The sequence below is a fragment of the Bombus pascuorum genome, unplaced genomic scaffold (genome assembly GCF_905332965.1).
Source record: "Bombus pascuorum unplaced genomic scaffold, iyBomPasc1.1, whole genome shotgun sequence".
Taxonomy (NCBI): domain Eukaryota; kingdom Metazoa; phylum Arthropoda; class Insecta; order Hymenoptera; family Apidae; genus Bombus; species Bombus pascuorum.
In genome coordinates this window covers 1-15,269 of record NW_026869778.1, presented here as the reverse complement: position 1 = coordinate 15,269, position 15,269 = coordinate 1, and the positions used below count along the sequence as shown (strand labels likewise).

The 15,269-nt window shown below is 36.1% G+C and overlaps 1 pseudogene; it reads right to left on the bottom strand.

Moving 5' to 3' along the window:
• Positions 1-8,351: 8,351 nt before the first annotated feature.
• Positions 8,352-11,163, bottom strand: LOC132915992 (protein RRP5 homolog; annotated as a pseudogene).
• Positions 11,164-15,269: the final 4,106 nt, after the last annotated feature.

Genomic DNA, 15,269 nt, shown 5'->3' with positions numbered 1-15,269 from the left:
ACGACAAAAGAGAGGAATTAGAATACCTAAAATACCTACTACACAAAATAAAATTACAACAGAAACAAGAATTCGCAAACTCTATAAACCTCTACTGGACAAACAAAATAAAAAATATCTCCAAAAACGACTCAGCCAACATGTTCCCACAAATAAATCAAATCTTCAGACCGAAAGAACAAAACCCCAGCACTCCGCTCAAATTGCCCCCAGAGAAAGCTCCCCTCATCCAAGAAGCAGGTATAGAGATACACAACACCAGCAAAGACACCGAGAATAACTTCATAATAACTAAAACAACAGAAAAACTAGACATCATAGGCACCCACTTCTCCAAAACACACACCCAAAACGAACACATGGGCCGAGAAGAATTAAACAGAATCATCATCGCAGAAACGAACAAACTCAAAAACGAAATAGAACAAGACATAACGTTAAACAAAACAGTCTGCACGTTCTCAAACGAAAACACCTCAGACAATCCCAAACAACCAGAAACAGAAATAAATTACTTTACAAATTATAACCAACTAAACAAAATCTTCGCCAAGCTAAATAATAAAAAATCCTCCGGCTTCGACGGCATCCCGAACATCTCACTTAAGCACCTACCGAACAAAATAAAATGGTACTACACAGTAATATTCAACAATGCGCTAAACAACGCATACTTCCCGAAAAAGTGGAAAAAAGCCAAAATAATAGCAATCACAAAAAAAAATAAAGACGGCTCATCACTCACAAACCTACGACCAATAAGTCTCTTCCCCAACATAAGCAAAGTATTTGAAGTAGTCATCAACAACCCCCTAACTACATTCTGCAAAAAAAAAAAACATTATACCAGAAAACCAATTTGGCTTCCGACACAAACACTCCACACTACACGCGACAAACAAACTCACGTCAGACATCTGCTGGGCACTAAACGCAAAACAACGAGTAGCCGCCTGCTTAATAGATCTCGAAAAAGCCTTCGACACAGTCTGGATCACAGGCCTCATTTATAAATTAATAAAAAAAAACTTCCCGAGATACTTAATCAAAATAGTATGGGACATGATCACAAACAGAACATTCCTAATGACCGAGGGTTCTCATACATCGAACAAAGAATTCACCATAAAAAACGGACTCCAACAAGGAACTGTAAACTCCCCGCTACTCTTCAACATATACAACAGTGACATATTAAACCTGTTCGACATGAACAAATCTACCCACAAACGCTCCATAGCCTTCGCAGACGACCTAATCATCTACGTAACAGGCCGCAAAACTAAAACAATAAACACAGACCTCCAAGAACTATTCGACAAAATCAATGATTACTACCACACATGGAAACTAAGAATCAACGCAAACAAATGCGAAAGCATACTGTTCAAACCCAAAACCAGCGAAATCGGCCCAGCAGAAAGAAAACACTGCAAAAATTTCCAATTAAAAGAAAAGTCATCCGAAGAGACAATCATACCACACAAAAACTGCGTAAAGTACCTAGGCATAAACATAGATGACAAACTAAATTACAAACAACACATAGAAACCCAACTCGCCAAGGCCAATAAAGCATTCTGGAGAGCAAAAAGACTATTTTACTCGAAACATCTCAAGAGCAATGTAAAAACATTATGCTACCAAGCTCTAATTAGACCAATTATAACATACGGTTGCCCAATCTGGTACAACATACTAGCATCGCTAATGGAGAGAATCCGCGTTTTCGAAAGAAAATGCATTAGAGCTTGCCAAAATGCGTACAGATCCGAACAGAGCGGATACAAAAAATATATAAAAAACAAAAAAATCTACGACCTAGCCAACATTCACCGCATTGACTGTCACATACTAAAACTAGCAAGAAATCATTTCGCACAAGCGTCAAAAATAAAAGAAAACAGCCTAATCTTCAGCGGCTTATACCCAAACGTACTATATTACAAAAACACAATGACAACAGGCTACATCCCCCCAGAAGCGTTCCTATACCTAGACGAAAAAAATTACCTCCAAGACCAAAACAATATCCCGATAATTTTCCATATAAAAAGAAAAATAGGGATAAAAACAATACTCTACGAGGAAAACTTAAACGGACTGACTGCAGACACCAGGTGGAGGTACAACATGGCCCTCCCCCAAAAAGACACTAAAGACAAACACAGAAGAAACACAAAAAAATATTGGTGGATTCCAAACCCATAAGAAAATATAAGTGAAAACTACCAATTCGACAAAAAAACCATTCCTACCACCGTGTAACCTATATGTAAGTACTGTAAATATGTAAATACTATAATCATTGTAAATAATATAATTTAACACCCCCCTCCCCTTCCCACTCATCCCCCCCCCAAAATCCCACAACGCATAAAAGTAATACACCGAGGAGTCCTGTTTTGCGGCCAAGTTTCAGGACAAAATACAACACACACAAGAATACACAAAAATCACGCACCAATGCGACTTAAACCCAAAAAAACAAAAAAATAAACTCAAAAACCGAAAACCCACGACACATATTAGACCATGGCTACGTCGTACCGACGCGTATCGGTACTTTTGCCTAATCCACCCTACAACCGAAATTCATTGTTTATTGTGAATAACATACACATGTAATACTCATCTTCTTGGACAATAAACGTTATAAAAAAAAAAAAAAAAAAAAGCACTCGTTCTCGTCCGATCACGAAAGTTAAGCAACGTAGGGCACGGATAGTACTTAGATGGGTGACTGCTTGGGAACTCCGTGTGGTGTTGGCTTTTTTTTTAACTTTTTCCAATTCTTCCTATTTTTCTTAATAATTTATGATCATGTACCTCGTGTTAAAAGTATATTTTTAGTATTACTGGGTATGTCAATGTCGTGGTTATTTGCAGCTTTCTCCATGCTTTTGATTATATATCTAAGTACGCTTGTTGAATCTCGTACTACCTATAAATTGTTGTCTAGCACTTAAGTGTAATTTTGTGTACATTATACACCAGTACTGTGCGCTATAATTCATTCACTGCACAGCAGATTTAATGCACCAATTATCCGTGCATCTATTGCACTGATTTTTTTTTTTTTTTTTTTTTTTTTTGGTAGAGGAAATCCGCACAGTCGCCCGCCGCTACGGGGGAAGAGCGGCGTGGTAGTGTCGGACTCCAACCGACTAAAACCTCCACGATGACCGTCCCAATTGCGACCGAGGGGTGCTCGGGAACCGCTGTGGCGACACACCGGGCCCCCCGCGCACAACATTCTGACCGTATTACGTCTCTCACTCTCTCAGAAGCCGTCCGGATCCCCAACTGGACTACTTGCTGGCTCCCGGGTGCTGGAAGATCCAGTACCTAACTTCAATCCCCTTCGGAGTTCGCGGTGACCCTCGCGCGCCCCGTGTAGGTGCATCCACGGGCACCGCTGCGCCCTTGTCGGCCGATCCTCTCGGGATGGGAATCCCGCTCCCTCGCCCGCTCCGCTGCCTTCTTCCGCGGCATAACTAGTTCGCAGAAGGAGATACCTAAGTTTTCTTTTTTTTTTTTTATTTTATTTTGGTTATTTTACAATTTGTCCTTGCGGACATTTGGTAAAGTGTTATATCTTGTTGGTAAAGAAAAAAAAATATAAATAAAAAATAAATATAGCATGTGGGCGGCTACCCCCAGCGGGGTGCCAGCTTCGTTTTTTTTTCTAAGTTATATCTGAGAGATACCTAAGTGTCCTATGATTTCGTTATGGTTTTCGCGTAGTATTTTTTGTTTTTATTCATTATCGTAGTTTACTGGTGGATCTTGTCCAAATATTAGTTTAATTTGAAGGATTCTCGTTGTCAAGAATCTTAACATAAGTTGAATATTTACTTTTTCTAATGTGCTGAAGCTATTGTCGTTTATTCCTATTTGCAAGCATTCAGTTTGGCATCTAGTAAGTGTTTAGTTAATTGATATAACCAATGTTGTTCGTTAAAGTCTCCTAGTTCTTTGTAGTTTGTAATTTGTTTAAAGTGTGGTCTATTAGGTTTATTAGAGCTGGAGTTGTATTAGTTTTCCAGTCGATATGGTCATCACAATAGTCTGGGTTTTCTAGATCGAATGATACGGATTGAATTTCTTCATTGGAGATAGGGTACAATCGGGATAGAGCGTCTGCAGCTGTATTTTCCTTTCCTTTTTTGTATTCAATTTCATAATCGTACTCTTCGAGTCTCAAGCGCCATTGCATAAGTCTCGATGAGGGATCCTTAACATTTTTTAAGCATTTTAACGCTTCGTGATCACTTTGAGTCCTAAATTTTCTATCAAGTAGGTATTGCCTTAATCTTTTAATTGACCATCGTTCCTGTAATGCGCTCTTGCGTTGTCTCTTGTCTCTTGACAACGTATTTTGAGTACTTCAGATAGTGACAATGATTTTTCACATCAATGTACATTGAGCCCTTTACGAATTGGCGAAGAAATTTATATTCAACATGATTCCCTCGAGCAGCCGAAGAATCTGGATCGCCATGTAACTTCTCTAGTGAGAGTAACCCGATCGAATATTGTGAACTATTTTGTGATTCCGTACTATGGTTACAGATAATTGGAGAAACTCTTAGGTTGTCCGAAAAGTATCTTTAGTTTCATATGGTGATAATAGATGAACGAAAATTTCTGTTTTATACTATTTATTGAATTAGGTGTGATCCATTTCGTGCTATTTCTATTATTATGTTCGTGCATAATTCAATAAACTAATATAAAACAAAAAAAATTAGGTCTATTATTTCCTTCTGAAACGAAAGAAAATGTTCGAACAACCTAATACTATTACGCGGAATATTCAGGTTTTTTATCTGGAGAACTATGATCATCTAAAACAGAGAATTGAACACGAGTTACTATATTAGAGATGAAGGCATTTACAGTGTCACGCGCTCAAGAATGTCAGAAGCAGTAATAGGGTAGACGAAACATCCTGCATTCCACAGCTATCGAAAGAATAACCAGATAGTAACGGAATAGCCGCCTCTGTCATACACCCGACGATAACCTCTCCAGAGGAACTAAAACTTCAGTATAAAAACCCTCCCCAATTAGCGCACGACACCTTTTTGTTGTAACACTCTGAACCGTTACTCTGTTGGATTCGTATAGTAAATTCTATTACCATATCTAACGTTCAATTTCTTCACCTTATTTGTGAAACGTTCGAACTGCGACGCGAGGAGATCATCGATGATCTGTCATTTTCGTGATTTCTTGTGTTCCCTACGTGACTACAGCAGTGCTACTAGAAATGGGAATTACAAAAGAATCCAATACATGTTCGTATTGAATCGAAAATTCACGGAACATACCGTGGTTCCGAAAAATGTTTCCGAGAAACAGATTTCAACAAATTTTGAAATATTGTCCCATGATTGAGTATTCTTTATGTCTTTCATCGGGTCACGAGAAAAACGATTCCTGTACAAAATTTGAGTCAATTGTTAGACACAGTTTTCTTTCGACTGCCGAAGCGTGCACACGTGTGTATAGTGCTCAGTGAAGTTCACAATAAGTGACGACCCTCCGTCGAAAGTTAGTTTAAACAGAAATAAACCAAGTGTTATCTAAACTTACTCGTGGAAATTCCAACACTTCTAATCTCTAATCCAAATCATAGCCTCTCGACTAGTTATTTCAATTTGAATTAAATAGCTCAGAAATGGCCCAAGTAACCAGATCAGACCCTCATGAACAAAACTACAACCGCACCGTAACAACATAAAAAAACCTAAGCTTGATTTAGTCAAAAGAAATGTAAACACTAGTCAAAACGAACCGTCAACAAGTCACGTTACCACTTACAACAGATTCGCAATATTAGAATCTACAGACGATTCTATGGACGTAGTTGAAACATCAGCAAATCAACACACACAAAAAATCCTCCTTCCCCACCAATCTTTATTTATGATGTTATCGATATTCAAACATACATACATTACATACTAAAAATTAAAAATAATCAGGTTAAAATCCTGCCGGCCAATCTACACTCCTACAGAAAACTAACAAAGTTACTAAAAACGCTAAACGCAAACTTCCATACATATCAAATGAAACAAGAAAGACCTTTTCGTGTAGTACTACGCAACATACACCACTCAGCTAAGTTAGATGAACTAAAACTTGAACTCTTAAATCATGGCCATGAAGTAACCAACATTAGCAATATAAGACGCAGAATCACACAAAACCCGCTATCCTTATTCTTTACCGACCTAAAGCAAAAACCAAATAACAAGGAAGCCTATAGTATCAATCGTCTAATGAACTCGAAAAATTGAACCATCTTTTATAAAAAAAGAGACAGTTCAATGCAAAAGGTGCCAAAGGTACGACCACACGCAACCCCAATCACCGCTGCGTTAAATGTGCAGGTATTCACCCTACAGATCAGTGCACTAAATCTTCAGAAACCCTAGCGAAGTGCATCCTCTGTCAAGGAGAGCATCCTACGAATTATAAAGATTGCACAACCTACAAGACCTTGTATTAATAATAAGTACTCCAAACCCAGAGTTAAGGACTTAACCAACCAAACACTTAATCCACAAAAGTTCACTACCCCTTCAATCTCTTATGCACAGGCAGTTCACGGAAATCAAAGCAGACCGAAAATCTATAGTGCTCAATCACAAATTAGTGTTTCCAGTTCACAAAACACGGACAACTACAAAAGACTTGAAAAACTAATCGTGAAACAAACAGAGGAAATTAATAACTTGCTATCACTGCTTACAATCATCGTGGACAAATTAACATGCTCCGTAAAATAAAACCAATACGCATAACTCTTTGGAATGTTAACGGTCTAGCTCAGCATAAATACGAACTAGAACTCTTCCTAGAACAACAAGAAAGTGACATAATGCTTATATCTGAAACTCACTTCACCGATGAAAATTACCTGAAAATAAATGGTTATAACTTTTACCATACCCAACATCCCAGTGGAAAGGCCCACGGCGGCGCCGAAATTATCATCAAGGCCAGTATAAAACACTTTGAGCTTCCGTCATTCCAAAAGGACTACCTCCAAGCCACAAACCTAGCGATAGAAGATTGGCATCACCACATCAATCACCGCATCAGCAGTATATTGTCCTCCTAGACAGTCTATTTCCAAAGAAAACTTCGATAAATTCCTCGAAGACTTGGGCAATAGAATATATAGCTGGAGGAGACTATAAAGCTAAACATACGCAATGGGGTAGCAGACTTATCAGAGTAAGAGACAAAAACCTTTTGCAAATCATTAAAAATCATTAAAAATTACAAAAATGATCGTTCTCAAAAATATCTTGCTAATCTGTCTCGCACAGCTGACTTCAACTACTCACTATGGAAGGCATCCAGGAAACTCACTCGTCCTCCGCAAATAATCCCTCCAATTCGCTATCCGCAAGGTGGATAGGCGCGTAGCCCTATACAAAAAGCCAAGTTGTTTGCAAACCACCTAACTAATGTCTTCAAACCGTATTCCTCCACTATTGTCGCCGAAATAACGGAATACTTGGACTCTCACTTCCAGATGTTTTCTCCTCTTGAACCTTTCTCATCTTTGGTAGTTATTGAATTAAGACGTCTCCTGAATCCAAGAAAAGCGTCGGAACATGATTAGATAAGTAACAAAGCTATCAAGGAGCTTCCCAAAAAAGGGATTGCTCTCATTACCTCTATTTTTAATGCAATTCTTCGCCTTGAATACTATCGTAAGTCCTAGAAAATATCATTATCCTTATCTCTAAACCTGGAAATCTAATACATCGAGCTCAAACGAGCTCTTATCGCCCAATTAGTCTTCTACCCACTTTGTCCAAACTATTTGAGAAGATGCTAACGAAACGACACCTTCCACTCTTAGAGGAGTTGAAAAGTATGCGGGATCATCAATTCGGCTTTCGGAAGCAACATTCTACGACAGAGCAAATTCATCGTCTAACTCATAAAATCAGCCAAAATTTAGAGAAGAAAAAATACTGCTCTGCGGTATTCCTCTGCGATAATAGGCTGTTCATGATTAAATACTTAGACGCTATAACCGCAACATTCCCAAAAGAAACTGGCATACCCCAAGGCGGTGTCCTCGCATCTCTGCTGTTCACCATCTACACAGCCGACTTACCAACCTTAACAGAGATGACTACAGCGACATTTGCTGATGACACAGCTTTATTAGCATCCCACTCAGAACCAATATTTGCCTCCTGAACTCTCCAGCGAGGTCTCGACTCTATGGGAAAGTGGTTCCACAAATGGCGCTTCAAAATAAATGAAAATAAATCCAGTCATATAACCTTCACGCTGCGAAAACAATCCTGCCCCTAGGTGACCATAAGTAATATTCCAATTCCAAACAAAGGATCAGTCAGATATCTGGGCATGATTCTAGACAGAAGATTGACATGGAAACAACATATCTTAGATAAAACCAAACAACTCAAAGCAAAATTTTAAAAATTCTACTGGCTCATCGGCCGACGTTCCAACTTAAACACGCAAAGTAAAATTACATTATACAAGGCCATATTAAAATCTGTTTGGACCTATGGAATCCAACTATGTGGAACAGCAAGTAATTCCAACATAGAAATTCTCCAACGATTCCAATCGAAAACCTTAAGATCCCTAATAGATACACCTTGGTATGTTACCAACGAAACAATACAATCGAAACGATCATATAATATAATACGATACTATAATATAAGAGTTAACAACCACTAAAACCTATTAGTTACCCAATTACTTGACACGACGGATCAGATCTGCAGACTAAAAAGGCAATACCCCTTAGATTGAAGCATTGGATTCAACTAAAATCAAACATACTATAAACTTTTATAATCCAAGTCACAGTACCACGCCAAAATAATTTACTTAAAATTCTGTATGAGAATTGATTTTAAATTATCTACTAAATAAAAAAAAAAAAAATGTTGGACACGCTAACAGAGTCTTCTAATTACATTATACAACACAAAGAATCATCAATTGATGAATCGTTGGGACGCTGTCATTCTAGCGTAATCAGATACTTGCAAAATAGGAAACAATATTGCTGAGACATAAAATTGTGGATGCTGCGCAATGCAGTTTCAAAGTATTGTTTGACGTTTTATTGCTACAAAGACGCAAAACTAAAAACTGATAGCGATAGAAGAATATTCGGGCTTGGATATAATGTCATGATAAATTTATTAAAAGAAAGTAATTGTTTGAATAAGAGATACTACATTTTTTTCGATAACTTTTTTAGCGTTGATTTTGCTAGATATTTATATTCTACGGAAAGCTATTGAACTGAAACTATTAGAAGAAAGAAACAACGTATTCCCGATTATTCGAGAAAAGCTAATATAAATGAAGTGAAATATTTTCGAAACAATGAAGATTTGTTCTATGCGTATCGCGAAAGAAAGAGTGTAAAAAATCCTGCATTACTAATTTCAACAAAGATAGCGAATTAAAATGTGATAATAACAAAAAGACAACATGACAGAAAAATGCATTCGTCAAAAGCAGCTATCATTCAATCTTACAATACCTACATGAATGATGTCGATGAATCAGATAAAATTCTGTATACCTAGATAGATCACGATGAACCAAGAACAGTTAAATATTGGAAAAACATTGTTTTGGTGATAAAGCTAACATTTCATTGTTACAGATTCCCATTTCTTAAGAACATATCTTTGCACATACGCGTTTAAGAAATGACAATCTGTAATAAGGGAATCTTGAGTCAATTGCGTTCAGCTAGCGTTCTTCGCGCTATTCGACAAAAATTTTGTAATCCCCAAAATGAAAAGAAAGTGTAAAGTAAGTGAGGAAAGCTGCAGCAATGGAAATATTATATTCGATGAAGAAGAAACTTATAATGAAGATAGTACAGACATCATGGAAACAACAGATTTAGAAGGTGAAAACTATAAATATTATAAATAACAACATGAAGTTATTGAATGGGGAAACTTTACATAACTGGACTTTTGCTCGCACTGAAATTTGCACGCTATGAAATTAAAAGGACAAAATATAGTTGAAAAAGTATTTTTACCTTGCCATATCAATATCATTAGATTTCACTAGGGAATCAATATAACAAGACCATATATCCACTCGTTTTGGATAAGAACTTAGAATTTGCTCAAACAGAGTTTGTGCTCTCTCTTTATCCCCAAATTTATTCTCCATAATTGCAAACCGAGCCATTAGATTTACATCTGTAAAATTTGTATTATATTAATATTTTATTCTTTATGACATTTTATTTCTGTTATGTACATACGTTCACATACTGGCAAAGATTGCAATGCTTTCTGCATAATATGCCGCGATCTGTCCTTTAAACCTATTTTTAATAATCCTTCTCCACAGTTAAACCATGTCTCGGGAATATGTTTAAACTTCGCGATCATGGTATTAATTGTTTTCTCCAATTCCATCTGCCTGCCAGCCTCGACATGAACAGTCAACATGTGACTGTAGATTTTTAGTGGGTCGTTAGACGTCACTGCCTCTTGAAAAACATCATTTAACGATTCAGGAATTCCAAATTTAGATTCTAAATTTAACCAAGCCGTTCAAACGTTTAATTTTTCCTTCTTCTTTCTCTATTTCTGTTGCCTGTAAATGGTATGCCATATACTGTAACCATACTATTGAACTGTCTGGACTAGCTAAAACTAATCTGTCGAACTGATCCACAGAATTTGGTAACTGGTTGTTGGCCAGCGCTTCTTCTCTTTGGCGAATTTCGCCTTCCTTCTGTCTTTCTTGTTCTCGACGTTCAGTGGCACTTAATTTCTTATTTCTCAGTTTTGGTTTTTCCTCTACTTCATCTTCACTATCGCTGGATGACTCTTTATCCTTATCGAGAGACAAATTAGAGTTGCCGTCCCAGAAAAATCCACACGGAGATATCCTTGGCTTCTGCTCGTAATCCTTATTATTATCGTAATCCGTATCTTCCAGTTTTATCTTTTCTTTTCCTGTTTGTTCAACACACATTTTCTTAGAATATTCCTTTTCTAAATCTTTCACTGGTTTCTCTCTGTTTCGTTTTCCTTTGTTTTTCATCCTTCGTACTTTCTGTAACTTTTCAATTTTTATTCTTTCGGCGTGTAGCATGTTCTCGTGATTTTGTTCTCACTTTCGACGCTTTACGTAGGACTCGCGATTACACTTGACGATTCGCAATTCTTGGTTACAACTCGACTGACAGACGATGAGTTAAGATAGCGATTGAGCAGAGTGCGCGATACAATCTAATACGATGACTGCTCAAGGAACATAGAGGAATTGTCTTTTTGTATCGATGGCCCTGCGGAGGAAAACTGTGATGGGCATATATCGGGCATACACCAGTGTCATCTGTAGTCAATAATACATTTTTTCGTTATCGGCAGAACATTTTCTGTTGATTTTATTGTTATATTGTATTAATCACTTTTTAAAAGTTACTTAGTGTTGAAAGAACATCAAAACGTTTTACGCAATATATTTCAAACGTCCAAACTATCGTATGCTGTTTCGTGCTAAAAAATCTGTTAAATCCATTGACAGTGAAACGATATTTCATATACGGTTCTTACAAGAATTATTATTATTTAAGCCTTAGGAAAACGTATATACAGTAATCATGCACACTGTGTGCATTTCCAGCGCGCGCATCCGTTCAATGACAGTACTTCGGCGGAATGGACTACCGAAGCGAAATGGTTAAAACATTCATTTTTATATATATTTAACTTACCTTTTTCAATATGTTAAAAGAGTTTTATTAATTTATTTGTCTCAGTTTATTTATTCATTTTCATTTTTGTATTTTTACTCTTATATCTTTATTATTAATTCTATTTCACGAAAGTGAAGATTTTAATAATAAATCTTCAGAGAATGTCAAAGCATGTTTTGTTGTTTTATTATTAATATTATTAAGATTACTTATTGTTGTTTGAAAATTTAATATTCTTGTTTAATATTTTGATATTGTCTTTTTGGAATAAGTAGTCGTGTTTGGACTTTGCACTAATGTCTATAATGCCTTAGTGTGCTAAATTTGCCAAAAATATGTTCCTGTTGTTTCATTAATTATTATGCATAAAAATAAAAATGTTACCCAGTATCGGAAAGTTTGAATTCGATTCCGGTTGACGGCCTCGTACATCGAAATGTTGTGAATGCCCCGAGGTAAAAAAACATGAGCCACTCTTGATTCGAATTGTCCTATGACTCATCTGCCGCTACAGTACAAAGAAAAAAAAGAAAGGTATTCCGGGAGTTCAAGAGTTTCCAATTTTGAAAATCTGAAGATTTTACAGTGCTTTGCATTGCAATTTCGGCAATATAAAATTTAAGAAGCAAAATGCTAGTGCGCGGAAAAAGTGTACTGTATTGTAATACCTTTACATGGCCTTAAATTGTAATAGGTGTAATAAATAATACATAATACAGTGCTGTGGATAATTATAAACTCAAACACATTTTCGGTATTATTTTCTGAATATTCTCAAGAAACCATCGGTCATACCTCGACATGTTAAATGAAATTGTTTTATATTAAAGGGTAAATTGAATATTATAGGTAATCAGGAGATGTTACATAGTGAATTATTGATTTTAAATAACCAGAAAAGTGACTTTCTATGAGAAATTCTAGTAAGCATAGTTTACAATCAGGAGGGGCTACCTATAGGATATATCGTGAAACTTAAAACGTTAAAAAAGGATAGAATTCACGCAGGTGGCTATTCAAAACGAAACTTTAACACGTTTATTTATCACATTCAAAAAGTCTGTGTTGTACAGACGTGTGTTTACAAGTGTGCGAATGAGTAATGAACATCTTACGTCCTAACATTTATGCAAATTCTACATCCTTTATACAGAGTTCTGCATTCGTCGATGGTTTTTCCCAACTTGCTGATAGAAAGTCGACTATTACAACGCAAATGGGTATATAAAATTATCGTACGCATCTTAATATATATACATTGAACTGTTAGACTAAGGAAGCTGTACATACTGTACACGCTTGCGTGTTTCATTTACACAACCATATTCCTCTTTCCTCTTATTTCCTCTTTCACTGAAAAACCAGGAAGTCGATCATAATAATACAACTATTATAGGTAACAAACATCGTTAACCGAACATTATTCATACTGGTATAAATTTGCGATTAAATACAGATTTAAATATGTTCATTCGTTTGTTATGCAAATTAATAAAGTTAAGTAACAAAATGGATTTATCATAAATTTCTTTCGTATTCCTAGGGTAGGTTCAATACGTTGTTTCGCGTTTCGAAGCGATTAATATGTAAAATGGCGTAATAATTATTGATTATTAGAATTATCCGTTTGTATCGCGTATTTGATCGTGAATTTCCGTAGTTTATAAAATGAAATGTAACAATGTATTAAATCTAGTCGGAAAATAAATCGCAGAGTCAGAAATATTAGCAAGCCAAATGACGAATTACTTCGTTTGCTCTTATGAATAAATTGGAGGTTACACAGGACCAATACTGGCATCGTCGTGTTGTCATCCCTTGATACGACCATTATGCTTTGCTTGGAATTTGTTGCACCATGTTGATTTCATTTTTTCCCAATCATTAGTTGGTTGAGATATTCTTCATCCCATCTGCTCCACCAGTGCTGTCTCAGTGGTCGTATTTTTTGCCATGCGGACAAAACCCGCCTCAATTGCTATCAGGTTAGTGGATAATTCTTCGTATGCGAACGATGTGTTTCTTACTATCAAAATCCTAAACAATGCTTATCTGAGTACTTACGAGGTAAGTTGGTAGGAAAGTTATTTGGAAAGATATTTCACAGGATTTAATTATTGAGATATGTGTAATTTTGTGCGCTACACTGGATGAGCCGCGTAGTAGTGACACATATATGTGAGTATGAGCGTGCGTGGGAGTATGTACGTGCGCAGCGTCTCGTAGAACAGAAGAATGGTGAAAAAGATGGCGAGAAAAAGAGAGTGCTCAGACATGTCAATGTGTATCTACGAATATCTTGTAAATCACATATCAAATAAATATGAAACTATTTCGATATCATTTCTACGTGTAATGTGAATGTTGCTATACGTTTATTTCGGCGACTAAGATGCACAATTCTCAACAATAATAAGACTATTTAACTGTTATAAAAGTAATATAGAAACATGGTTTATTAAAAAAGTTATTTACACTGTAGTGTTTTGTCCTTGTTGAAGTATTTGCTTCTAGAAAAACTCTACATCTTTTTCTTTTGTGTACCCGTGACCTGGACACCGCTGTTACGATGAAAATAGAACTTAGTGAAGCAAAAAATTAACGAAAAGGAGAGGTTCATATTATTGTCTCCTTGAATATGTTTTATGTGAATATTGTTTTTGTGTCACAAGGTCAAAAAATAAAAGAGCTACAAGCAGACTTTTATTGCTGTTTCTTGTAACTTTCAGCTAGAGTTACACACCAAGGTTAATTTTTTCGTAACGTCCTTTGTTGTCAATGTATCAACCTGCTCCCTATTATATTGTATTGTAATGTAACATTGCTAGAGTGAGGATCTGGATCAGCATATACTATACCTATACTTATACTTATACTTACTTCAATATATATTTCTATTATAAATTTATCCTTTATTTATTCCTTTATCAAGTAACCTCAACAATCCAGAAGCACTTTTTCGGATGACAATATTATATCTACGTTAAAAGAAGATTTCATTACATCATCAGTCAGCCCTAATAATTTCATAACTAATAATTGTGCAAATTTTGTGATATTTGTATCCTTCTTTGTAGTAATCTTGTAAACTATTAAAGCGTTTACAACTATAATTCCCAGATGAAGCTGAATGCCAAATTTCCGGTACCGTTTGAATTCTTTCCTAATTGTAGTGGCATAAGTAACCATTTGATCCGAATAATCTATACCGCACTTTATTGTATGCAAGAACAGCTAGTGGTTTCAATTTTCTAGATCACTGTTGGCTTGTAGAAGCAGCAGGAATGTTACGAATATTTCTTGTACTTGATACATCTATGTATTTGCATTATTCTTATTCTAAAGTAGCCGTTATGTCAAAAGGAGCGCCATTCAAAATAAAACAAAACTGTAAATCATAAAATCATATCGTCATATCTTAATTACCGAGAAACTAGAGGAAAATGAAGTAAACGTTTCAAAATGTAATCAGAGCTTAATAGCCGTAAAAAAGCCTTTC